The sequence below is a fragment of the Cervus elaphus genome, chromosome 1 (assembly GCF_910594005.1).
Source record: "Cervus elaphus chromosome 1, mCerEla1.1, whole genome shotgun sequence".
NCBI classification, from domain to species: domain Eukaryota; kingdom Metazoa; phylum Chordata; class Mammalia; order Artiodactyla; family Cervidae; genus Cervus; species Cervus elaphus.
In genome coordinates, this window is record NC_057815.1 from 97,095,938 (window position 1) to 97,122,571 (window position 26,634).

The 26,634-nt window shown below is 49.3% G+C and overlaps 1 non-coding gene and 1 pseudogene across 1 annotated transcript; both read left to right on the forward strand.

Moving 5' to 3' along the window:
* The first annotated feature begins 14,232 nt into the window (after nucleotides 1-14,232).
* On the forward strand, nucleotides 14,233-14,305 carry TRNAF-GAA. The gene has a single exon. It is a non-coding gene; the product is annotated as a tRNA-Phe (tRNA).
* A 6,781-nt stretch (nucleotides 14,306-21,086) lies between these two features.
* Nucleotides 21,087-24,152, forward strand: LOC122703400 (annotated as a pseudogene).
* Nucleotides 24,153-26,634: the final 2,482 nt, after the last annotated feature.

Consider the following 26,634-nt stretch of genomic DNA (forward strand, 5'->3'; position numbering starts at 1 on the left):
AATGAAAGAATAAGGGTTTGGCTAACAAAAAAGATTTTGCCTCAGCAAGACCACGAGTTGCTGCTTTTATTTCTGTATCTGGATGAGCAAGGGGAATTTCAAGTGATTTCAACACGGGATGAAACGTAATCCCTCCAGCCAGGGCCAGGCTCACTCGAGCGTGCTGGGTAAAGCTCTTTGATGCCAGGCCCCGGGGCACAGCCGGCCAGGCAGCCTCAAAAAGGTAGATTTCCCCTACGTTTACCAGCTTGCCTGCAGCTGAGGGAGATTTCCTTTTATCCAGTTTTACATGCAACAGAAGAAACCTTAGGCAGAAACTAAGTTGAGGAAAATACACAATGGAAACTATTAAAACACGCCCAGGAGAGTCTGCATTTTTATCCACATGTTCAAAGTCATATGAAAGGGAATGCTGCATTGACTTACCGTTAGACATCTCTACGCTATTTTATGTCATTGACTCTTTTGAAGCCCCTGATGCTGGGAAAGACCGAAGGCAAAAGGAGAAGGGGGTGGCAGAGGATGAGATGGTTCAGTGGCATCACTGACTCAATGGACATGAATTTGAGAAAACTCCGGGAGATAGTGGTGGACAGAGGAGCCTGGCGTGCTGCAGTCTGTGGGGTCACAAAGAGTCTAACAGGACTTAGTGACTGAACAACAACTCCCCTGAAATACTTTCACTAACAGGGCAAACAACGAGTGTTAACTTGTCCGAGTTCCCTCCTCTGGTATACGAGAGGTTTGGAGAGCTCTGGCTCCAAAGCTCACCCCTCTACCCCTGGCTGCCGTTGGACCCCTAGGAATCCAGATCACTCTAGTCTGAGATATCCATGCTCCATCCCTGTGATTCACTCCCCATGCACGCTGCCAGTGACAGACTTTTTTTTTTTTTTTTCCAGTGACAGACTTCATACGATCTCTCTAACAAATTGTACTAAGTTTCCAAACTCGGGAGCAAGTCAGTTTCTTCTGAGCTGAAATGGCAATAACAACTCACTTCACAGGATTTTATACAGCACAGACACATTTGAGTATCTGAGAGTATTTGTCAGTGACATGTGAACATCGAGTATACTTAACGCCTCCAACAGCTGGGACTAATGTCAGACTTCTTACTGAGGACAGAGCTCTGCAAGCATCTCAGGGATAAGTCCCGGGGGCTTCCTGGGGTCATCCGGCCAGAGCCTAGACTTCAGCCGGCTTGTTGCACCGTGGGCCTTTGGCCACTAGAGGCCGACGTGGCTTCACGCAGAGCCTCCAGGAAATCAGGCCCCGCCCATGCCCCCGCCCCCGGCCCCGGAGAGCTGAGACCAGGCTGTCCACTGCATCCAAAAGACAGTTTCCACAAGCATCAGACTCGTTCCGGAGACGCGTGGTAGAGAGCCAAGGAAACATGCAAACCAAGGCACCCTCCGGGAGCAGCGTTAGCCGCTCAGTCGTGTCTGACTCTGCGACCCAACGGACTGTAGCCCGCCAGGCTCCTCTGGTGATGGGATTCTCCGGGCAAGAACACTGGAGTGGGTTTTGCCACCACTCCTCCAGAGGATCTTCCTGGCCCAGGGATCAAACCTGGGTCTCCTGCATTGCAGCCAGATTCTTTACCATCTGAGCTGCAGGAAAGATCCAAGACACCCCCCAGGATGCATTAAAGCATGCGTTTAGACCTGGAGTCATCCTGCCGTGTACCAGCATCCTTGTCCTCACACAGAAGGGAGCTCAAACGTCATTTAGTTTAATCATATCATTAAACACCTTGCAGGAGGACTTCCCCGGTGGTCCAGGGGTTAAGAATATCTTTGCCTTGCGATGCCTGGGACACGGGTTCGATCCCTGGTCCAGAGAGATCCCACATGCCGCAGATCAAGTGAGTGTATGCACCACACCTAGTGAAGGCCTGGCGCCCTAGAGCCGGTGCTCCAGGAGCAGAGAAGCCGCCCACCGCAGTGAGAAGCCCGCACACCACAATGAAGAGTAGCTCCTGCTTGCCGGCAACTAGAGAGAGACCTTCACGCAGCCTTGAGGACACAGGGCAGCCAAAACTAGGTGAATAAAGAGCAAACCAAAGACGCACTGCACAAGGAAGCCAGAGGTGCGCCCCGCGGCCCCAGCTGCACACTGGAACTGGCTTGGTCCCGGGCATTCCGCACTGGGCTCCCAGCTTCTCCATCAGACCGGCCTCGTCTTAGGGGGCCTCTGGGCGGTCCCTCTGCACGCGTTCACTCTTTCACACCCAGAGTGGCAGGCATCTCCCAAGAACCCTGTGAGGCAGGTACTGAGGTTCCGATGTTACAGCTGGAGAAACAGAGGCATGAAGGATTGAGGGTACCCTGCCCCAGAAACACGCATGTTCCCCTGAGAAAAGACAGCAGAAAACAGGGTGCAGAGTCAGTCATTCCAGAGTCTAACCACGGAGATGCCCCGAGGAAGGAAGGATGGAGAGCCTCTTAAAAGAGGCTCTTTGGGAGCCAGGCTTTGAAAAATGATGAGGATTTTGCCCTCAGGAAAAAATATAAGGGGGGGTAAGGGATGGGCAAGAACGTCTCAGATAGAAGCAGCAGCCTTTGTCAAGGTCTGGCCGCCAGAAGGCCTGTGGCATGTTCCAGAATGTTCTTCATGCCTGCAGCTTGGGGTTCTCCAAGAGCCCCAGTGGGAGGTTCGGCAAGAGGAGCAAGCGGATGACGTCTTGAAGAAGGACTCTAAGGAAGGTTTGTGCAGAGGGGTAGCTCTGGTATCTGCCCTTTGCTTTAGAAAACAGACTCAGACAGCAATCAGAGGTGGGAGCTGCCGGAGACAGAGACTCGTTGAAAAGGTGCTCCTCTGCTCCGGGTAAGGTATGCTGCGGCTCTTTGTGGAAATGTTAGAGACACCAGGCTGTGAACACAGCCCCTGAGCCCTTAGACCCGGCGCTCGGGTGGGGCGAGGCGGGCAGCGTGCAGTGATACGACCGAGGGGCTTGCCTGGTGCGCCCAGCGGTTACGCGTCTGCCCGCCAGTGCAGGGGACACGGTTCCCTGCCTGGTCTGGGAAGACCCCACGGGCCCAGGGTCAGTAAGCCCCGGGGCACAACTCCTGAGCCTGCCTCTGAGCCTGCGGTCTGCGGCGGAGAAGCGGGCACAGCGAGAAGCCCGCACGGCCCGCAGAGCGAGCCCCTGTGACCAACGCCCAGCACCGCCAAAGGCAGACATGATGCGTTAAAACACGGCCTCTAAAGAGTGATAATCATATGACCGAGTGAGTGAGAGAATGCATATAGAAGCTTGAAAATGCGATGCAGGATTACTGAGAGGGAAGCCATCAAGGCCTTTCCCAACCGGTTACGTCCCCCGAGACCTGAATGCTGACCGGGGACAGCCGCCAGGAGACCTGCGGGGAAGGCACCACGTCAAAGGGAGAATTATCCGCGGATCCCAGGCAGGAGGGAGCTTCCTGTCCTCAAGATGCTGCTGGAGAGAGCCTGGTGTCGCATTCAGGCTGTGGCTGGGTGATTCCGCGAAGGGCGGAAGGAATCAGGTTTGCTCTGGTCTGGATGCTCTGGGAAGGTAGGGGCGAGCTGGGGCTGCCAGCTCCCAGTGCGGGAGGCCTGGGCTCCGCGTCTGGTCAGGGGGCCAGCTCCCACCTACCGCAAGGAAGAGTCCGCACTCCACAGCGAAGACGGACGATCTCACATGCCACCAGATAAAAAGATAAATGTTTAGCTTCTGGGGGAAAAATATGTCCGCAAAGCCACGCTTCAAGAGAGTTTTAAGGAAAAAAGTCTGTCTATGTGAGCAAGAAGGTGCAGCCAAATAAATGAATAAATACTGTTTAGAAGGAAAGAAAGTGAGGCAAGTCCATGCCTGGTTATTTTGTCGGTGGCACCGTGACCCTACTTTGGTGTGTGGTTAGAAACATCCACGCAGTGACCTCTTCTGCAGCGCGTATCACGGGCTCAGGATAACTCTGCCTGAGGTTTCAATTCTGTGAAGTTGTTGAAACGTTTGGGGTCACTGGCCCTGAGCCTCAGGCCGGCCTGCAGGATCATCACGGTCCAGGGGGTCAGTTTCCATTCTGGACATCCCTGGACACCAGGGCTGCTTTCTTCCTCCCTCCCTAACAACAAGGCTCTCTGAGGACAGGGAGCCGAGCTTTCTTTGCACTGCTGACCACAGACAACGGGCTGACAGCCAGCTCTGACAGACGTCAGTGTGTGATGGGCACTTCCACATAGGTAACCAAGGGTGGCTCCTTGCAGACAAAGATGACCAAGACATCAGTAACAGAGCCGGCCCTGCTTTCTGACAGAAGCCAACTCCAGAACAAACCACGCCTCAGTGAATCCTTCCCCAAACTAACCAACCCAAGGCTGAGTCCTATGGCTGCAAACCCCTCCTAACATATCCATTTTGAGGTGCCTGTTGCAACAAGCCAATAAACCCGGCTTTGGTGACTCCAGGTGGTGTTCTGGTGGTCTTTGGCTAAAGGATAGCAACCCTGCAAAGAGGAAGCATTGGAAAATTTTTCAGCTGAAGAGTGACATGTCAGGGTCTACATTTTTCAAGTGAGCAATCAAGCCCCTATGCACAGATGGGTCTATGGGGGCAAGACCAGAAACAAACAAAAAAATCTAGATGATGGAACACCTGAATTAAAAGTGGCATGGGCATGGAGCACAGAGAACACCTCTGAAGACCAGGACAGAGGGCTTGGGGTGGGGAGATGGTGGTAAGGCTGGTGAGCCCCGGAAAGAGGGAGAGACCACAAAGCAGCCCTCCCAGCCAGGAGGAGAGTGAACACGCAGGAGACACGGAACATCCGTGCCTGCAGACACTGGGCGTAACATGAAGGGAAAGTCGTTCCGTCGTGTCTGACTGTTTGCGACCCCATGAACTATATAGCCCATGGAATTCTCCAGGCCAGAATAATGGAGTGGGTTCCCTTCTCCAGGGGATCTTCCAGACCCAGGAATCGAACCCAGGTCTCCTGCGTTGCAGGTGGATTCTTTGCTGGCTGAGCTACCAGGTAACATAGGAGATGGCAAGTGTGTTTTTTAAATGAGTTGAGTGTGGAGCACAGAAGCAGGGTGCAAGGGGTGGGGGAGAAAGAAGCTGAAAGGGAAAGTTGGGGCTCAACCACCAGGGTCTCGGTTTAGATCAGTGACCCTCTTCAAAGTCAACAGAAAAGAGACCTGGACAAGAAGGAAGGAAAGGAAAAATAAACCCCCCAGGGGTCGGGAGAGTTCCTCTGCCTCAGTCCTAAGGGCACCTAAAAGGGTCCCCTTGTCCACGTCCAGGTGCAGACCCCTCTGATTCTGCTGGTCAGGACTGCTGGAGGAGACTGAGGCTGCATCAGAAAATCACCCCGCTCTGCATTTCCCGTCTTGGACAAATGCGCATTGTGCAAGAAGGGTTTCAGTGTATTCATTTTATTCTGCCTGTACCCGCACCTCCCTTTCCACATGACTGCCTCCTGATCCCGCCTGAAGACCCAGGTCACAGGCCACTTTCTCTGTGAAAGCCCCTCTGTCTGTGCCCCGCGTCCCGGCCGTCTCCTGCCCGCCGCCGCTCTCAGCTGGCACATCGCCGGCTATCACCGCGGCGTCTGTTACTGATTGCCGTGAGGACCGCTGCTGAGAACAGCGGCGCGCTCTGACACTGAACTGGGTGCTCTGCGCGAAGCAACTCATTTCATCCCCACAAAACCCACCGCACTGGAGGCCATGGTCGTTTCCACTTTACAGAGGAGAGAACTGAAGCTCAGAAGGGATAAGTGACTCGCCCAATGTTGCAGAACTGGGAGTTGGCTGAGCTGGGATTCAAACTGAATTATTTGAATATAAAAGCCATCAGTTCAGTTCAGTTCAGTTCAGTCGCTCAGTCGTGTCTGACTCTTTGCGACCCCATGGACTGCAGCACGCCAGGCCTCCCTGTCCATCACCAACTCCCGGAGTTCACTCAAACTCATGTCCATTGAGTCGGTGATGCCATCCAACCATCTCATCCTCTGTCATCCCCTTCTCCTCCTGCCTTCAATAAAAGCCATACTTTTTAATTAAATTTTCAAAAATTGTATATGGGGATATAGCTGATTAACAATGTTGTGATCATTTTAGGTGAACAGTGAAGGGACTCAGCCACAGGTGTACATACATCTGCTCTCCCCCAGCTCCCCTCCCATCCAGGCTGACGCATCACGCTGAGCAGAGTCCCCTGTCGGTTATCCATTTAAATCCAGCGCCGAGCACAGGCGATCACAAGCTCATTCTCTCCCTCTGAGGCTCCAGCCATCCTCTGTCTCCGTAACTATGACATCACTCAGCACCCAGCACAGCGGTTATTTATGTCCGTGTCTCTATTCTGCTGGAAGCTGGGCTCCCTGAAGGCCCGGGCTGCGTCTTCCCTGCGGTAATGTAGGTGCTCACCCCAGGTCACCAGGACGAGAGGAGGGAGGCAGCTAGAGACAGAGACGGAGGGAAGGGCAGGCGGTGTGCAGCAGGGTGGTCACTGTTCACATCGATGCTTCCCTGACTTTTTCACGGAAATGACACCGGTTGTCTGACACACAGGCTAACTCAGAGGGGGTCTGGATTCTCGGAGAGAGGCACTCCGGGCTGGAGGGACGCGGACGACCATGATGAGGATTGTGTGTTTGGCCGCCTCTGTCCTCAGTCACTCTACTGCTGAAGGGGTCAACAGCTCTTGGTGTCGGTTGGACATTCTGTGCTTTATATGAAGGGTTAACAAACTATTTCCTGAAGACTAGACATTAAGTGTTTTAGACTTCTGCGTTTCAAGGTCTCTGTTGCAACTGTTCAACTCTGCCATTGCAGAGTGGGCTTTGGCTAAAGGGAGTCAATACTGCAGAGAGAAAGCGCTGGGAATTTTAAGCTGTGAGGTGGTGACGTGCTAGGGTCTACAGTTTTATAAAATCGACAGCTATAGGGGACACACACACAAATAAGTGTGGCCACGTTCCAATGAAGTTTTATTGACAAAAAACAGGTCCCAGACTGTGGGCCATGTCTGCTGACCCCAGATTTATGTGAATTTTATGTTTCAGAGCTTTGGGTCCATCTCCTCTCAGCCCAGCTTTTAAACTTTGATGAAGTTGTAGAGAAGGCAAAACTTCATTTCTGCCCACCTTATATTCTCAGCTGAAGCTCTTTTTTTTTTTTTAAAGTACTTTATTATAGCACGCACTGCACTTTACTCAGGAGAAAACCGAACCAAAAGTAACTCAACGTGGTGGCTTAAAATTCCAATTTATGTAGCGTCTGCAGCAAGAATAATACACATGTGGAAAAATGACCAGATGAACAAAAACTCAGGCTTCCGAGGTGGGCAAACTTTGGGAAGGTAAAGATATATGGGCTGAGAGGAAAACCAATGGAGTAAAGTTTACCTGCAGATTCCTCTGGTCCCGTCTCTGGGCTGCTAAGAGTCTGGCTTAGAAAAGGTAGAATTTAAATCCTGCCTTTAGGCAGAAAAGCAGGAGCTTCTGTGTTTGCTGCTTCTTAATGACCTTTAGCTCAAAATAATTTTCTGGTTTCCTTCAATGTTCAACTTATTAATTTGTACTTTTATGAATGGTGCTTTTGCCACCATATCTAAAAACCTTTGCCTAACTCAAGCCACAATGATTGCTTTCCTATATTTTCTTCTGTGTTTTTCATCTTCCCCACTTCGTAAAGGGTCCTCCTTCTTAGGAGCCCCTTAAGGATGAGTGTGTGTGTCCGTGCTAAGTCATTGCAGTCGTGTCTGACTCTTTGTGACCCCATGGACTGTAGCCCGCCAGGCTCCTCTGTCCATGGGATTCTCTAGGCAAGAAGACTGGAGACCTTTTAGGCCTAGAGATAGAACCCACGTCTCTTACGTCTCCTTCATTGGCCGGTGAGTCTTCACCACCAGAGCCACCTGCGAAGCCCAAAGAATGAATACATGAATGATTGAAATGAAAGAATGGAAAACCCTCCTTTCTTTCACATCTTATTTCCAACCCTCTCTACTCAGGACTCTCCGGACCATGAAGCTCAGCAGAAATTCCTCCAACTCCAGTCTGAGTTTTGAACCCCCAACTTTGCTGATTTGTCTGCTTATCACTTAGTGATTGCCAGCCTTTCAATGCTGCAACATTCTTTTTACAAGAAACACACAGTCCCTTTTTATTTGCACCTCAAACTTGTTTTAAAAACAACATCATAATTTTTAAATTAAATTTAAAATTAATTTTCATTGTAAAATTCTCAGGAACTCCATGAGTGAACTAGCGACTATCTGGTTGATAGCAGTCTGTCCTCTGTAAAGTACAGGATGGTTTAGACCAAGCCTAAAGCTACAGGGAGCGAGACTGTGGCTGAGATGGGAGTGCGCGTGTAAGCTGGGGCTCAGAATTTACCAGGTTCACCCTTGAGAATTTCCCTCCACAACTGCTCAGTTCTGTTATCCATTTCTTTATTTTAAAAACAATAATGTGGTATTTTATGTAAATGCATATCTCATAAAATTGTGAAAAAGTGAATTAATCAAGGGGGAATATAAGTGTTGAAAAGTTGGAACTAAGATTGAGTTTAGCAGCAAGAATGTTGTAGAAGGAGCCAAATTTAGCTCTGAGCTCTCTGGAAGTCAAAATAATGACAAAGACCTCTTTGTTCTACACGACTCACAGTGTCCATGAGATCACAGTGACCCAGTGTACAAGAGACATGACTCACGGTGTACATGAGAAGCCAGTCTCAGGAGGAGGCACCGTGTGATGTCCAAGAGCACCTTTCAGGCAGCACATTGTCCATCAGTCCCTGTTCTGTCGTCGGCTCTGATGAAGATTCAGCAGCCCCTCCACCTTGTTTCTGAGGATTCTGAAAGGAACTTGGAGACTCAGGGGTTTCCCCATGTTGCCACCTCCCCTTTTCCCATCCTTTTTATCTTTATTTTTTGTCTGCTTGCCTCCAATATTTGGAAGCAATGAAAATGAGTTGTATTGATCATTGCATTTCTTCAAGCACATATAGTAGGTAAAATGAAGTTTAGAATTGTTTCATACCTGAAATAATAATACATTTATGAATCTCAGAAGGGCAGGTGACCTAAAATGTATTTGACAGCTGAGTCACATACCCAAGGCCTCCCAAGAGCTCTTCTGGTTTTCTCCAATCAGCAAGCTTACAGAGCATCTGCCGGATTTCTGCCTGAATCTGAGCTCTGGAAATGATTCTGATGAGCACAGCAGCTTCCCCCCTGCCATTCAAAGAGTTCCTGAGCAGGTTGGAAGAAGAACTCATGCAAAGGGGCAGGCTCACAGTTACATGTTGCTAAAGAAGTTAGCAGAGGAACCAGAGATCAAATAGCCAACATTGGCTGCATCATAGAGAAACCAAGTGAATTCCAAAAAGCATCTAATTATTCTTCATTGACTACGCTATCCGTGGGAACTGTGGGAAATTTTTAAAGAGATGGGAATACCAGACCACCTCACCTGCCTCCTGAGAAATCTGCATGCAGGTCAAGAAGCAACAGTTAGAACCGGACATAGAATGGACTGTTTCCAGGTTGGGAAAGGAGTATGTCAAGGCTGTATATTGTGACCCTGATAATTTAACTCATATGCAGAGTACATCATGCAAAATGCTGGGCTGGATGAAACACAAGCTGGAATCAAGATTGCCGGGAGAAACATCAACAACCTCAGATATGCAGATTATACCACCCTTATGGCAGAAAACGAAGAGGAACTAAAGAGCCTCTTGATGAAGGTGAAAGAGGAGAGTGAAAAAGCTGGCTTAAAACTCAACATTCAGAAAACTAAGATCATGGCATCTTGTCCCATCACTTCATGGCAAATAGATGGGAAACAATGGAAACAGTGAGAGACTTTATTTCCCTGGGTTCCAAAATCATGGTGGATGGTGACCGCAGCCATGAAATTAAAAGACCCTTGCTCCTTGGGAGAAAATCTATGACAAACCTAGACAGTGTATTAAAAAGCAGAGACATCACTTTGCCAACAGTAATGTACGGATGTGAGGGTTGGGCCATAATGAAGGCAGAGTGACGAAGAACTGATGCTTCTGAGCTGTGGTGTTGGAGAAGACTCTTGAGAGTCCCTTGGACTTCAAAGAGGTCAAATCAGTCAATTCTAAAGGAGATCAGTCCTGAATATTCATTGGAAGGACTGATGCAGAAGCTGAAGTGCGAATACTTTGGCCATCTGATATGAAGAGCCAACTCATTGGAAAAGACTCTAATGCTGGAAAGATTGAGGGCAGGAGGAGAAGGGGGCGACAGAGGATGAGATGGTTGGATGGCATTGAGTCAGTGGACATGAGTTTGAGCAAATTCTTGGAGATAGTGGAGGACAGGGGAGCCTGGCGTGCTGCAGCCCATGGAGTTGCAAAGAGTTGGACACGACTGAGCGACTGAACAACAACGAAACATCACTGTGAATCTTCCTTCAGTGCAGGCAGAAGCGCGGGTTCAATTCCTGGGTTGGGAAGATCCCCTGGAGAAGGAAATGGCAACCCACTCCTGTTGTTGCCTGGAGAATCTCATGGACAGAGGAGCCTGGTGGGCTACGGCCCATGCTTGGACACAACTGGGCTCTAGCACTAAGAAACACAAAACAAAAAAAAATTTTAATTTCACCGTGGCTCCAGGTATGAGATTGAGATGTGAAATCATCAAGGAGACCAATTTCTATTAAGCAAAAAGCAAGTCTAATGGTCAGAGCAGACCAGGGACAGACTGGGCTGCCTCTGAAGGTCATGATCTCCCTGTTCTCAAGCTGCTCAAGCAGACCCCACTCGGTGAACAGGCTGCACACAGACCCCAACCCCAGCAGCCCTCAACATCTAGGAATTTATTTCCAGGTTTGTCCACAGACATGGGATGCTCTGTGACCCTCTCCCCACATCTTGAGTCTCCCCAGTCTTTGGGCTTCTCCAGGTTTGTGATACCCTTCTCCACAGAAACAGGAGGAGCCCATTCAAGCTTCAGCTGCTGGCGGACAGGTGGACTAATGTTAACACAGGCATCATCCGTCCACCCAAACAGGGAGGAGTGTGTGTTCTTTTGTGGAAACCCCACTTCATTGCCCTGTGATATTTACACCAGGGCTGAAATGAACAAGCTCTCTGTCTGCACGGATTCCCCAGTGTTCCGGAGGCCCTTCTTTTTCTTTCTTTTCCTAACCATCCAGGAAATGACGGATAACCTTAATCATGACACGAACACTTACCAAGTCTGTTCGAAAGATCCAGGGCCTTGATAAGAGGTCCCTGTCTGGCCAGGGGTTTTCAGCTGGAAGTAGCATTTACAGATTCAAGGGGAAAGCATCTTTGGGGCCATCTGTGGAAAAAAAGATGGGTTCTTTGGAAGAAAAGCCCTTGGTAACCAAGGTAATAGGGTAAAACTTTATTATTTTCTGTCTTACGAATAACCCATCTGATAGAACACTCTTCTATCCACTCTTTGCCTGAGTAGGTTGTGTTCATCCTTGATGTTTTAGCTTAAAGTCTACTTTCCCTTTCCTTGTATACTTACTGATTTATTTGGCAGGGCTGAGTCCTAGCTGTAGCATGCGGGATCTTCGACCTTCATGGTGGCACGTGCATCTTGAGTTTCAGCAGTGAACACTTACTTGAAGCATGGGGCATCTAGTTCCCTGGCCAGGGATCAAACCCATGGCCCCCGCACTGGGAGCTCAGAGTCTTAGCCACTGGAGCAGCAGGGAAGTCCCTTAAAGCCCACTTTCTAAGAGAGGCCCTTCTTATTCCCAAGCAGAGTACAGAATTGGGGCAAATGGCACAGCAGATCCTGAAGGGCCAGCAGCTGGGGGCAGTCAGCCCCCTGCCGCCCGCAGAGCGGGCTCTCACGGGAGAGTCTTACCTCCATGCACCGCTCCAAGTTTGTTGCATATGAATACTGTTTTCCTCCTTGAGTCATTTCTTTGAAATAAATTCCCAGACACAGAGACATTGAATTAAAGAAGGAACAATGGCCCAGTTCCGATACGCGGACCCAGATGCCCTGCTGAGGGATGGCCCAGTGACTGCATCAGTTTTCCCTCCATAGAACCCCAGGTACGCAGCCCATGTACGTAAAGAAGTATATGTGGCCGGCCCAGGAAGGAACTGAAGGGAGACATTGGCACACTCCACTTACAAATAGATGCACGCTAGCTCACTTTAGTCACGTCTGACTCTGCGATCACATGGGCTGCCGCCCGCGAGGCTCCTCCGTCCGTGGGATTCTGCAGGCAAGAATGCTGGAGTGGGCTGCCTGACATACCGTGAAGTGTCGAATCAAGAAAGAGAAGACAGGACTTACCTGGTGGCACGGTGGATGAGGACCTGTCTCCCAGTCCAGGGGAAAATGGTTCTATCCCTGGTCCAGGAAGATTCCACATGCCTGGAAGCAACTAAGCCCAAGCACCAAACGACTGAGCCCGAGCACCTAGGACCCAAGCTCTGCAACAAGAGACGCACCACGGTGAGAAGAGGGGCATCACACAGCATCGTCCCCGCTTGCTGCAGCTAGAGAGAGCCTGTGTGCAGCAACGGAGGACCAGCACAGCCAAAAATAAATAAGTAGATAAGTAAAATTACGAAAATGCCCTATAACCCTTAGATTAAACAAAAAAGGAAAGCGAGAGGAGGCATGTGCAAAAATAACTGTTGCAAAAAGGAAGGAGATTCTGATGCACTGTTGCTGTTGGTCAGTCACTCAGTCCGACTCTTTGTGACCCCACGGACTGCAGCACGCCAGGCCTCCCGGTCCATCACCAGCTCCTGGAGCTTACTCAAACGCATGTTCATTGAGTCGGTGATGCCATCCAGCCATCTCATCCTCTGTCGTCCCCTTCTCCTCCTGCCCTGAATCTTTCCCAGCATCAGGGTCTTTTCCAATGAGTCAGCTCTTTGCATCAGGGGGCCAAAGTATCGGAGTTTCTGCTTCAGCATCAGTCCTTCCGATGAATAGTCAGGGTTGATTTTCTTTCAGATGGGCTGATACATGTTACAACACAGATGAAACTTGAAGACATTAAGCTAACTGAAATACATTAAGCTGCTTGAAACAAGCCAGTCACAAAAAGGAAAATGATGTGTGGTTCCACTTACCTTGGCTATCTAGTATAACCAAATTCCCAGAGACAGAAAGTAGAGAGCTGTCCCAGGGACTGAGGGGGTGCAGAGTGGGGACCGGGAGGTGTTACATGAGTGTGGAGCTTCAGTTTTGCAAGAAGAAAAAGTTCTGGACATTGGTTCCACAACACTGAATATACTTAACACTGAACAATACGATTAGAAAAGGGTAAGATGGTAAATCTTATGCTGTGTGCTTTTCACCGTAATTGAGGGAAACGGAAAATGACTTTCTGGCTCACAAAACAGTCTGCCAAGTGATGTAGCTTGCTGTCCGCACTGCCTTCTGCTGGGTATTCCCCATTTTCAGAATAAAATACCACCAGGGGGAGCCGTTTCATACTGTTCATGTAAACTCAACATTCAGAAAACCAAGATCACGGTATTTGGTCCCATCACTTCATGGCAAATAGATGGGGAAACAGTGTAAACAGTCACAGACTATTTTGGCGGGGGGGGGGGGGGGGGGAGCTCCAAAATCACTGCAGATGGTGACTGCAGCCATGAAATTAAAAGACGCTTGCTCCTAGGGAGGAAAAGTTATGACCAACGTAGACAACCTATTAGAAAGCAGAGACATTACTTTGTCAGGAAAGGTCCATCTAGTCAAGGCTATGGTTTTTCCAGTGGTCATGTATGGATGTTAGAGTTGGACTATAAAGAAAGCTGAGCGCTGAAGAATTGATGCTTTTGAACTGTGGTGTTGGAGAAGACTCTTGAGAGGCCCTTGGACTGCAAGGAGATCCAACCAGTCCATCCTAAAGAAAATGAATCTTGAATAGTCTTTGGAAGGACTGATGCTGAAGCTGAAACTCCAACACTTTGGCCACCTGATGAGAAGAACTGACTCATTTGAAAAGACCCTAATGCTGGGAAAGATTGGAGGCAGGAGAAGGGGATGACAGAGGATGAGATGGTTGGATGGCATCACCAACTCGATGGACATGGATTTGGCTGAACTCCGGCAGTTGGTGATGGACAGGGAGTCCTGGCATGCTGCGGTCCATGGAGTTGGAAAGAGTTGGACACGACTGAGTGACTGAACTGAACTGAATTGAGGGGGAGCCATTTATCTTGTTGTCAGGGCTTTTAAATACAGGCAGAGAAGGAGAAAAAAAAGCTGAAATAGCTCAGTTGGGAGAGCGTTAGACTGAAGATCTAAAGGTCCCTGGTTCAATCCCAGGTTTCAGCAATGGTTTTGGGCTTCTCTTGGGGCTCAACTGGTAAAGAATCCGCCTGCAATGTGGAAGACCTGGGTTCAATCCCTAGGTAAGGAACATCCCCTGGAGAAGGGAATGGCAGCCCACTCCAGTATTTTGCCTGGAGAGGAGCATGACGTGCTACAGTCCATAGGGTTGCAGAGTCCATCAATGTTTATAATGGGAAATAATCTAAAAAGTATATACATATATATGTATCTCTCTTCTCTCTCTTTAGTCGCTAAGTTGTGTCCAACTTGTGAACTCATGGACTGTAGCCCACCAAGCTCTTCTGTCCATGAGATTCTCCAGGCAAGAATACTGGGAGTGGGTTGCCATTTCCCTCTCCAGGGGATCTTCCCAACCCAGGGATTGAACCCAGGTCTCCTGCATTGCAGGCAGATTCTTTACTGACTGAGCTATGAGGGAAGGCCTGCTGTCTCCTCTACAAAGTGGTATAGCTTTAACAAATGTTATATATGTGTGTGTGTATACATATGTGTGTGTGTGTATATTTATATATATAAATCTGAATCACTTTGCTGTACAACTGTAACTAACACATTATAAATCAAATATATTTCAATACAAAGAGATTTTAATAATAAAAATTTTAAAATATATTTTTTAAAGCTCTCAGGGTAGGACTTCCCTGTCAGTCCAACGGTTGACTCCACAATTCTGACTTCTGGTGTCTCACAGGGTAAAGAGTCTACCTGCAATGCAGGAGACCCCAAGTTCGATCCCTGGGTCGGGAAAATCTCCTGGAGGAGGAAATGGCAACCCACTCCAGTACTCTTGCCTGAAGAATCCCATGGACGGAGGAGCCTGGCGGGCTACAGTCCACGGAGTCACAAAGAGTCAGACACGGCTGAAGCACTTGGCACGTACACACACGTGTATTCTTAAATATTCTTGCAGACATATTAATCACAGGAAAATCAAACAGTTGAAAGTAATAAAAGAAAAGTGATTTAATTTCTGTAAGGCAAGACACGATCTCCTGGCAGTAGTGTATATCATAAATCTTTCTGATCCTTGGCAGAGTCTTTCCTAAACTGCTGTCTCACCTAAAAAGGCCCACTGGCCATAAAACAGGTTGAATTTATGGAAGGTGCTTCAGGAAGAGGCCAGAAAAAGATGGAAATTTCCATTCTGGAAGCTGCATGTCTTCTTTCCCACACCAGCAGGGAACTAGGCGATTTCTCCTTCCCACTGTGGCCACGGGAAGGCAGTTGAGTGAGATAATGCAAAAAAACTTCACCAAGGAGTGGCTCTCAAGGTAAGTCTAAAAAATGCATATTTTATGGTCTACTGCTGTGTAACAAACGACCCCCAAAACTGCTGGCTTAAAATAGCAATTCTGTATGACTAACTATTTTGGGTTGAGCTAAATGCTTTAAAAAAAATTAAGCAAGTAATCTGGTTGTACCAGGTCTTAGTTGAGGCATGCGAGATCTTGTTCCCTGACCCAGCATCCAACCCCGGCCCCTGAGTCTTAGCCACTGGGCCCCCAGGGAAGCCCCTGGACACTCTTTCTATCCATGGCACGCTGGCTGGGAGCTCACCTACGTAGTCTCCACAGAGATGACGCAAAGGCTGAGCGAAGCCGGGATGCTGGCAAAGCAACCCTGCAGCTGTCCAGATGCCTTCCTGGTCTGGCGCACTCTGCGTGGCCTCTAGCCGGATGTCTCAGCACTCTCAGGATAACACGCTTCCTTGTTTCTAGGCCTTACATTTAGGCCCAGTGATGACCCAGCTGAATGCTTACCACAATGGATTAGTTATAGCAAGTCACAGTGCCAGTCTGGATTCACTGTGGGTTAGGACCTCACAGTGTGCGTGAATCCTGGGAGGGATGGTTAATTAAGGACCATCGGAGACTGGTTCCAAGAACAGGTGTGGAAAAGATGCTAAGATATAGAAGGATGAGCAGAGAGAAGAGCATGGAGAAAAACAGAGTATCTAAAGACACAAAAGAGTGAGGGACGGTGTATGGCTTCTTAAAAAGAGTCAGTGGGCAAAGGGCTTGAGCAATAACTGAGGCAGCAGCCAAACCCCAGGGGACCCTGTGCCTCAGGCCCAGCAGTTGGGACGTGATTTTGTGCAGTAGTTCTCTGACCAAACTGTGCCCTGGAATCTCTTGGAGCCCAGGGAATGCCAGCTCCCCAAATATCATCAAAACAAGCCCCTGATGAGACAAGGAGAACTCCATCTCCACAGAGATTTGGCAGACTCTCAGAGAAGGAAGGGCAAGGTTAGAATTGATTGAGAATGGGAAGTTTGGTTTAAGGCATGTCCTTCAATGGGGAAGTAGGGAAGGTCCTTTTAAAAAATGTATTCATTTATCTACTCCTGGCCTTAGGTGACCTAGCCAGCTAGTTGCAGCATGCCAACTCTTAGCTGTGGCATGGGGGGTCTAGTTCCCTGACCAGGCGTGGAACCTGGGGTCCCTGCATTGAGAGCACAGAGTCTTAGCCACTGGGGTGCTAGGGAAGTCCTGGGATGGAGGAGGGGGTGGTCTTGATTCAGACTGAGCAGAGATCACAACGCAACAGTCTAAGGCTGGCAGCAGAAGCAAGGAACGGCAAAGAAATGGCATAATCTTAGGATGCAAACTGGTGATGCTGTCCTCGAGGAGCTGAGGAATATTTTGGAAAATTTCAGTGATGAATAACTAGGCCACTTGCCTAGAGAAGAACCTCCTGGAACAGTAAAGTTATGCTAATGAGAGGATGGAGTGGTGGGTTATGATGAAGAGCAAGCTCTGTGAAGCATAGGTAGTAAGGGTCTCAGAACATGGTCAATTTACAGATTCTCAGAACTCATTGTCAAAAGCTCCTGTTCGGTGGAACCCAAAAATCTATTTTTCACAGGCTTGGAATCAAGGCTATAAGCTGGTGGGTAGCAGGGCAGGTCCCCACAAACAGGGGGCTTTGGCATTTTGCTTATTTTGAGCTAAAGGCATTTGAAAAATAGCAAATGCTGGAAGGGACTCCTTTTTAGCTTCCCTTATCTTCCTGAAGACAGATAATCCCAAAGGAACTTTATCATCATAAACTCCCTCCCAAAGAGTTCATCATCCAGGGAAGATGGACTCAACACAGGTTAACACCGGACAGACCCAGATGAACTTTATCACAATCACATCTCCCACCTGACTCCTAAGGGCCCGTTCACCTTTTCTAAAAATCACTTGCTGTTCCTGAAGACAGCCGTCCCCAAACCGTTTGGCACCAGGGACTGCTGTTGTGGAAGGCAATTTTTCCATGGTCCAGGGAGCACGGGGGGATAGTTTTGCAATGATTCAGGCATGTGACATTTGTGTGCATTTTATTTCTATTATTATTGCAGCAGCTCCGCCTCAGATCATCAGGTATTAGATCCTGGAGGTTGCAGACCCTTGCCCTAAGGAGTCTCCATGTGGCACTCGTCTTTTCCTATTAAGAGGATATTTAAGCCTAAATTCTAAAGCCAGCCTCTTTAAGCTATTCATTTCCCCCTACCTCTCTCTCACACATACATGAAATAGACATGTTTTAAATGTGTCTTTCTCTTGTCGACCCATCTTTTATTACAGAGGGTCACAGTCAAGCTCTGAAAGGTGGAGGGAAATTATTTTTCCTCTTCTACCAAGCTACAAACCACTCTGTGTGCATGCTCAGTCATGTCAACTCTTGGCGACCCCATGGACTGTAGTCCACCAAGCTCCTCTGTCCATGAGATTTTCCCAGCAAGAACACTGCAGAGGGTTGCCATTTCCTCCTCTGGGAGATCTTCCTGACCCAAGACTTGAACCTGAGTATCCTGCATCTCTTACACTGGCAGGTGGACTCTTTACCACTGAGCCGCTTTGGAATCCTATGAACCAATGTAGGTTGAGATATAATGATTCTGGGTAGGGTTGGTCCCAGTGGTGGAGACTCTGAGCTTCCACTGCAGGGGACCACAGTTTCATCCCTGGTTGGGGAAGTTCTACCAGCTACGAGGTTCGGCCCAAACAAACAAATTAAAAAATATATAATGATGGTATAAGTACAGGTTAAACCAGGGATGTGGTCAGGGTTTTCCTAGATTTTATGTCCCCTGCCAGTTTCCTCATATCTTTGATGATTCTAGGTCTTCTCCAAGCTACCAGTGACCACTGAAGTTGCTCAGTCATGTCCGACTCTTTGCTTACCCCATGGACTGTAGCCTACCAGGCTCCTCCATCCATGGGATTTTCCAGGCAAGAGTACTGGAGTGGGTTGCCATTTTCTTCTCCAGGGGATTTTTCTGATCCAGGGATCGAACCCGGGTTTCCCACATTGTAGGCAGATGCTTTACTGTCTGAGCTTTCCAAGCTAAGCCGCAGAGAATACATATATCCATTGCCAGGTGAGGCAAACCCAGGAAGAACCCTTGGTGAAAAGTATCACGGGAAAGGCAGGGAGCATTCAGGAGGCAGTGATTCCCAGGTGCCTGGGGATGGAGGGGAGGAGGGAGAGCTGGTCTTCGATCCTGCAAGTCCCTTGGTCAGGTGCCTCTTAGGTATGGATGGCAGGGTGGGGGTGGGGTGCTCCCAGAGGAGACAGGAGTCACTTAGATAACTGAGAACCCCCATCAACTCAAATCCAGGATGTCGAAATCCCGAAGTCTGGGCTGCCCCTGATACCGGGGCTTCTCAGGTGACTGAGTGATAAAGAATCCACCTGCTAATGCAGGGTTCTATCCCTGGGTCAGGAAGCTACCCTGGAGGAGGAAATGGCAATCCATTCCAGTCTTCTTGCCTGGAAAATTCCATGGACAGAGGAACCTGGTGGGCTACAAGCCACAGGGTTGCAAAAAGTCAGCTACAGCTGAGCAAATGAGCATGCCCACCCTTGGTACTGATCTATAAAGAGACCAAACTAAAAGTCCCCAGACCCTTTGACTTATCTGACCCTTAGTTGGTATAATATTGCTTAAATCATTGTGTTCCTCTTCTCCCCCTCACATTCACAGAGGTTTCAGAAAAGAAGTTCAAGGAGATGAAGTCACTTGTCCAAGATCACAGAGCCACTAAATGCCATGAAAGTGAAAGTGTGAAAGTGTTAGTTGTTCAGTCGTGTCTGACTCTTTGCCATTCCAGGGACTGTAGCCCGCCAGGCTCCTCTGTCCATAGATTTCTCCAGGCCAGATTAGTGGAGTGGGTTGCCATTCCCTTCTCCACAAGATCTTCCCAACCCAGGGATCAAACCCAGATCTCCTGCATTGTGGGAAGATTCTTTACCATCTGAGCCATAGAGAAGCCCTAGAAATATGGTGTGATTAGCTTTTATGGGCTGGGCAATTTCACAGGCTAATGAGTGGGAACTGTTAGTCACTTAGTCATGCCCAACTCTTTTCAACCCCCTGGACTGTGGCCCACCAGGCTCCTCTGTCCATAGAATTCTCCAGGCAAGAATACTGGAGTGGACTGTCATTTCCTTCTCCAGGGGGTCTTCCCCACCCAGGGATTGAACTCTGGTCTCCTGCATCACAGGCAGACTCTTTCCATCTGAGCCACTGGGGACTAAGCTCCATGCTCTGCCCCAAACCCTGCTCTGCTGAACCTCAACTCCCCTGACGACTTCTTTGTCTCTACTGCCTCCTTCTCTTTGACAAGCAGCATGATAGTGTTCAAGCAGCATGATTACTTGATGTTTGTCCTTATTTAAAAAATATATACATATGTAATGCTGCAGTTAATAATACTGTGGTTCTATTGAAAGGAATTTATTCCTTAGTGGTACCATTGAAGATCACTTTGCATTCATCCTCATCCTTTCTATTCCATTCTCAACTAAGCATCTAGAGACACATAGGGAGTGAAATGAGACTGAAATTAAACAGGACCCTGAAGAGGTCTCTTGGGTACAGAACTTCCTACCTGTCCCCAGTCTCTTATTTAAAAAGGTAAGAAAGAAAGGACTTTCTTAGTGGTCCAGTGGTCAGGGATCCACCTGCCACTCCAGGTGACACAGGCTTGATCCCTGGTCCAGGAAGATCCCACGTGCCGTGAGGCGACGGAGCCTGTGTGCTGCTGCCCCCGAAACCCACGCGCCCTAGCATTCGAGCTCTGCAATGAGGAGGCACCGCAGTGAGAAGTCCAGGCACTGAAACTACAGCAGCCCCTGCTCCCCACAACTAGAAGCCTGCAGGCAGCAGTGAAGACCCAGCACAGCCAAAAAGAAAATAAATAATTTCAAATTTTAGAAAGATTTTTTAAAATTAAAAAAAAAAAAAAGATTTTAGTCTTCTAGGCCTTCCCCAAGTTCCAAAGAGCAGGCTCAAGCAGTTATTAGGAGAGAATCACAGGACTCTGAGCGCCTCCTGAAGGGCTGTAGATAACAGTCTGATACTAATCTCTCAGTTACTCTCCTCCTCCCCCAACTCTGCCCTGCTGGAGGATGATGACCACTTGCGGACCACAAGGTTACAGGCACATAGATCCAGGCTGGTTGGAACTAGAAGGTGGAGATTCCTGAGATTCCTGTTACCCCACCACCAATCCATCAGAAGAAACTCATGGACTCAGGTCCTCACCCCAAATTTAGCCTTTCAAACTCTACCCCAGAAAACTCTGGGGGAGTGAGGGTCTTTTCAGCCTGAATTGCCCATTCTCCTGGCCTGGCAACCTGTAATAACCCTTCCTGAGCTCCAAACTCGGGACTTCTGTGCTGGCTCAGTGGGTAAGCATCCTCCTGCCAATATAGGGGACACAGGCTTGAGCCCTGATCCAATGATCCCACAAGCTTCAGAGTAACTAAGCCCATGTGCCACACTACGGAGCCTGGACTAGAGCCTGAGAGTCACAGCCACCGAGCCTGTGTGCAGCGGCCACTGAAGCCCGAGAACCTCCAGCCTGTGGTTCCCAACAAGAGAAGCCAGGCCACTGCAACAAAGAGCCGCACCGGCTCACTGCAGCCAGAGAAAGTCCGCACCAGCAACAAAGACTCAGGGTAGCCGGAAAGAAATACTCAACAAATAAAAATAAAAACCTCTGGTTCTTAGGGTCACAGCATCGCGCACCGGAACTTGGATTTGACCAGAAGACCTTCCAGGCAGGGATCAATATTCAGCCAGTAACCTCAGGAGGCCTGCTGCAGGCCGTGAGCTCTCGAGTCTTCCCCGGCCCCGTGCAGGGTGTTAGGGATCCGGGCTGCTTCTCCCGCCCGTGTGCCAGGGGACTCGCTTGTGAGTCCTCCCCAGGCTCTAAGCTGGAATCCCCACGGCCCACTGCTGTGAAGCAGGGCGGTGAGTGGATTCAGCCCGCGAGTCAGGACTTGGGGGCTTAGATGGGTTCCCTGCCAAGTCTACCTCTGTGTGACCCCGTTTTCCCTGAGAACCCCCTTCTCCGCAGTAAAATCAACATATGGCCCAGCACCAGACATGCAAAGATGTCTCTGTGCCTGGGTGCACATGGCCGAAAGGATATACACCTGTGATCACAGTGTCTGTTTGTGGAAGGTAAAACTGGGTGAAGGAGGCTTTTTCATTTATCTAATCTCTTGACTCTTTTCATTTTCCGTAAGAATCATTTGTTGTGATTTTTAAAGTGAATGGGCTTTCCCTGATAGCTCAATTGGTAAAGAATCTGCCTTCAATGCAGGAGACCCGGGTTAGATTCCTGGGTCGGGAAGATCCGCTGGAGAAGGGATAGGTCACACACCCCAGTATTCAGGCCTGGGGGATTCCATGGACTGTATAGTCCATGGGGTTGCAAAGAGTCAGACACGACTGAGTGACTTCCACTTTCACTTAGAATGAATAGCTAGAAAAGTCCTGTTCGTTCCTGCTTTACAGGAAGTCACACTTTCTGTCCACGGTCCCGAAGGGCAGTGGCATCTGGCTCAAGACCGTCCTGCCTGTGTCTTCCTTATGCTGCCGTGGGAATTTGGGGGACAGGAGTGCTGGGCACCTGTTGACCCTTTTAACCCCTGAGTCTCACCAATGCTGCCCAGGCTGGTAAGGAAACACCCTCACAGATTTCCTTGCCTTCCTCCTGCTGGCATCTGATCCCCACTGGCAAAGGCTACCACTCCACTGAAGCAGGTCTATCTTTTCTCGGATCCACTGCTATCAAATGTAAGAGTTATCACTAAACATGGTAAATACCCAGCTTCTTTTGAATTTATGACACGAGGTGCTTGTTCCTAGGTCACAAGTCCAGACTGTGGGAAAACAGTGTGAGGACTTGTCCTTGTCACAGGAAGATGCACTCAGAGCTGGGGGGAGAGCTTTACTCTGAGAACAGTCTTCTCCCTGGCGAATCATCCCTCCCAAATTATCTTATAATAAACCGGGGACACTTCTGGATCAAAGAAATGCAAACATAAGCACGCAAAGAGATGGGAGGGAACCCCAGAGGGGCACTAGGTTTAGATTCACACCAACTCGGCGAAAACGCAGAACTTGAGCCAGCCCCTGAGCCCATTCCACTGAGTGAACACCCTATTTTGTGCCAGGAAACGTGCTGGGCATATTTCATCAGTGGCTGGAACCTGAACAGCTTTGTATCACTTTCATCGTGCAGCAGACGAGGGAAGTGGACTCAGAGAAGAAAACCATGCTAGTGGGAGCATCCAAATGATGAAATGACAGAGTCTGGGCACCAACTCGTGAAGGCGAGGCCGGTATCCACCCCTCAGGGAAGGGAGAGTCTTGCATCTCCACACAAGGTAGGGTGAATAAACCTCTGCTCCCAACACACCACTGCCAACAGGTGTAACTGGAGGGACATCACTGCTCAGGTAGTTCCCTATGCCCTCTCCAAGAGCCTTCTTAGGACCAAAAGTCCTCGGAGAGACAAAAACCAAGAAGACCCCGAGAGGCTACTACAGCACCGAGCGGGAGCTGGCTGGGGCCCACGGCCGGGATCAGCACCATCGAGGCGGTGAAGCAGGAGGTCCAGGTTCCACGGCAGCAGGCTGGTGATGCAGGCAAGAGCGCTGAGCGCCTCCAGCGGGAGATGCAGGGAGAGAGGTGGGCCCGGGGCAGGGCAGGCTGAGGTGGCCTCCTTGAGCCTAGGATCCAGCTGGCTGAAGGGGAGCTGGACTGAGCTCAAGAGCGCCTGGCCTCTGCCCTGCAAGAGCTGGAGGAAGCCGAGAGAGCTGCTGATGAGCCCGAGAGAGGCATGAAGGTGTGAAAACCGAGCCTTAAAAGACGAAGAAAGAAATGGAACTCCGGGAAATCCAACTCAAAGATGCTAAGCACACTGCACAAGAGGCAGACCGCAAGTAGGAAGAGGCTGCTTGTAAGCTGGGGATGCGAAGAACTGACTCCTTGGAAAAGACCCTGATGCTGGGAGAGATTGAAGGCGGGAGGAGAAGGGGACGACAGAGGATGAGATGGTTGGATGGCGTCACCGATGTGATGGACGTGAGTTTGAGTAAACTCCGGGTGTTGGTGATGGACAGGGAGGCCTGGCGTGCTGCAGTCCATGGGGTCACAAAGAGTTGGACACGACTGAGTGACTGAACTGAACTGAAGCTAGGGATTATGGGGGGACCTGGCAGCACAGAGGAGCGAGCCGAGCTGGCAGAGTGCCACTGCTGAGAGATGGATGAGCGCATCTGACTGATGGAGCAGAACCTGAAGTGTCTGAGTGCTGCTGAAGAGAAGTACCCTCGAAAAGGAGACAAATACGAGGAAGAGATAAAGATTCCTACCTATAAACTCAAGGAGGCAAAGACCGGGGTTGAGTTTGCTGAGAGATCAGTAGCCGGGCTGGAAAAGACAATGGACGATTTGGAAGAGAAAGTGAAATGTACCCAAGAAGAGCATCTCTGTAAGCAAAGGATCCTGGAGCAGACGCTGCTCGACCTGAATGAGATGTAGAGTGCCTGGTCGCCCCCTGCCGCTGCTCCTCCACCGACCCCGACTCCGCTGAGAACAGCCTGTCTGAAGCTCACCTGCAGACTGAGGACTGATCTTCATTTAACTGGAAGCCCGCTTCTCTCCTTCTGCCACCTCTCCCACCCCCACCTCCGTGTCCCTTTTGCCAAATTGTCTCTGCCTTTCCCCAGATACCCCAGCTGGGCTAGAGGTGGAACACCTTTGGGGATAAAGTTTAAGGGAATGTGAGCACAGTTCAAAGTGTCTTTAAAAGCCTGCTGTGATGTACACATTTTGTAATTACCTTTTTCTGTGGATGTAAGAACAATTTGTAAAAACGTTCCAGACAATTCCATGGTTCTGAAGCAACAATCTAACCCTTCTCTCACTTTTGGAAGGTAACGTTTCGGCTTAATGCATATCGCCTTCTCCAGCAGTTCAGTTCATTCCCTCAGTCGTGTCCGACTCTTTGCGACCCCATGGACTGCAGCACCCCAGGCCTCCCTGTCCATCACCAGCTCCCGGAGTTTAGCCAAACTCATGTCCATTGAGTCGGTGATACCATCCAACCATCTCATCCTCTGTCGTTCCCTTCTCCTCCTGCCTTCAATCTTTCCCAGCATCAGGGTCTTTTCAAAGACCTTCTCCATAGGGGAGGGGAAAAGGTATGGGCCTGCCTTACTGAGAGCCTTTCAGCCCAGAGAAAGACTCTATTTGGGGAAACCTCATTGCTCTGGAAAAAGTACATGCCAAACCACAAAGATGATTGCAGGAGGAGTTAGCCAAAAAAAAAAAAAAAGTGCTGTTCCAGTTTTCAACTTTACCGTATCTTTGAAACCTTTTTCCTCTCTTTTTTCATCAGAAGTGACCCAAGAAATTTAAGATGGTGAAACCTCTGAAACCAAATCTTTGTCCCAGCTCTACCCTGTTCTCAACCTGAACTCATAGAGTGGATCATGTGCCTTATGTTGAGGTGAACACATTTGCTCTCCTGCCTCCTTGAAAGACAGGAAAGAAAAGTATGTTTTGCACTGATTTAACCATAGGAAACTCATCTCATCACCCTTTTCTGGGTCTGAAGCTGCTGTCTCTAAAAGTGCCACCTCATTGTGGTTTGTATCGGTTACTGCTGGACAAAGCTTGAAGAGCTTATGTACAAACCTGTTTTTAAATTTTGTATTATTTTGGAACTTTGTTTCTTTGGGGTCGGGGCACACCGGTGACCCCCGTGGCTGTGAGAGCTCTCTACAGCCTGTGGGCTGGCAGCGTGCTGATCTTTTAAAGTTTCTTTCCCTACCCAATCCCCCCTTTCGGATGAGATTTCAGTGAGGTCTGCTAGGTGAGTATGCTGCAGCTTAATTTCCTTAAAGTGTTCTTTCGTTTGGTGTGGTCTCTTTGGGGATCCACCGGGAGAAAAAAACAATGGTGTAGCTGTTCTGATACTGAAAATTGATAAACATTTTTTTTAAATAAAGAACAAGTCCCTCCCTGATGGCTCAGATGGGAAAGAACCTGCCTGCAATGAGGGAGACATGGGTTCGATCCCTGGGTTGGAAAGATTCCCCTGGAGAAGGGGATGGCAACCCACTCCAGTATTCTTGCCTGGGAAATCCCATGGACAGAGGAGCCTGGTGGGCTACAGTCCACGGGGTTCGCAAAGAGTCAGACACGACTGAACGACTCAGCACATAAATTTCCCCTCCAAAAAAGAAGAAGAAGATCCTGACATTGCATAGAAAGAAGAAGCCCTAAACCAAGATCAGTGGATGGAAACTGTGCTTTGGCAGCAGATGAGCCTGGATTCAAATGCTGGCTCCAATGTGAACCTGCGGTTTGGGGTACTTTACGTGACTTCTCTGGGGCCTATTTTCTAACGTGTAAAAAGAGACTACCATGTGTGTTAGTCGGACTGTAGCCCGCCAGGCTTCTCTGTCCATGGAATTCTCCAGCAAGAATACTGGAGTGGATTGCCATTCCCATCTCCAGAGTAACTTCCCAACTCAGGCATCGAACCCTGGTCTCCTGCATTGCAGGCAGATTCTTTACCGTTTGAGGTACAGAGAGGTCAGAAAGAAAAAAGAGAGAGAGACTGGTGAGAGTTTAAAATGGGATTATAAAGCCCTAGCGTAGGGTATTTAGAGCAGCTGACGATCTCAGGGAGGGGGCCCTAGAGAGCTCCTCGCAAATACAAGGGAGGAGAAAAGTTCTTGGGCCCTGGATAGTCGGTGGGTCTTCAGGTCATTCTCCGGTCTACTCTACCCCGCACTGACCTCAAGCCTGGAATCAGCTTCATGCACCTCGGTGCTTGTGATAAGAAACCGCCTGGCTCCTCTGTTGGGAGGACTTCCAGAAAGGCGCCTGGGCGGGGCCGCCTGCTTGGGGAGGGGCCTGAGTAGGGCTGAGTCCCTCCGGGCTTTGAGGCTGAGCCTATTTCAGCTCCAGGCCGGGGACAGCCCCCCTCAGCGATCTCGGAGTCCTGGAGGAG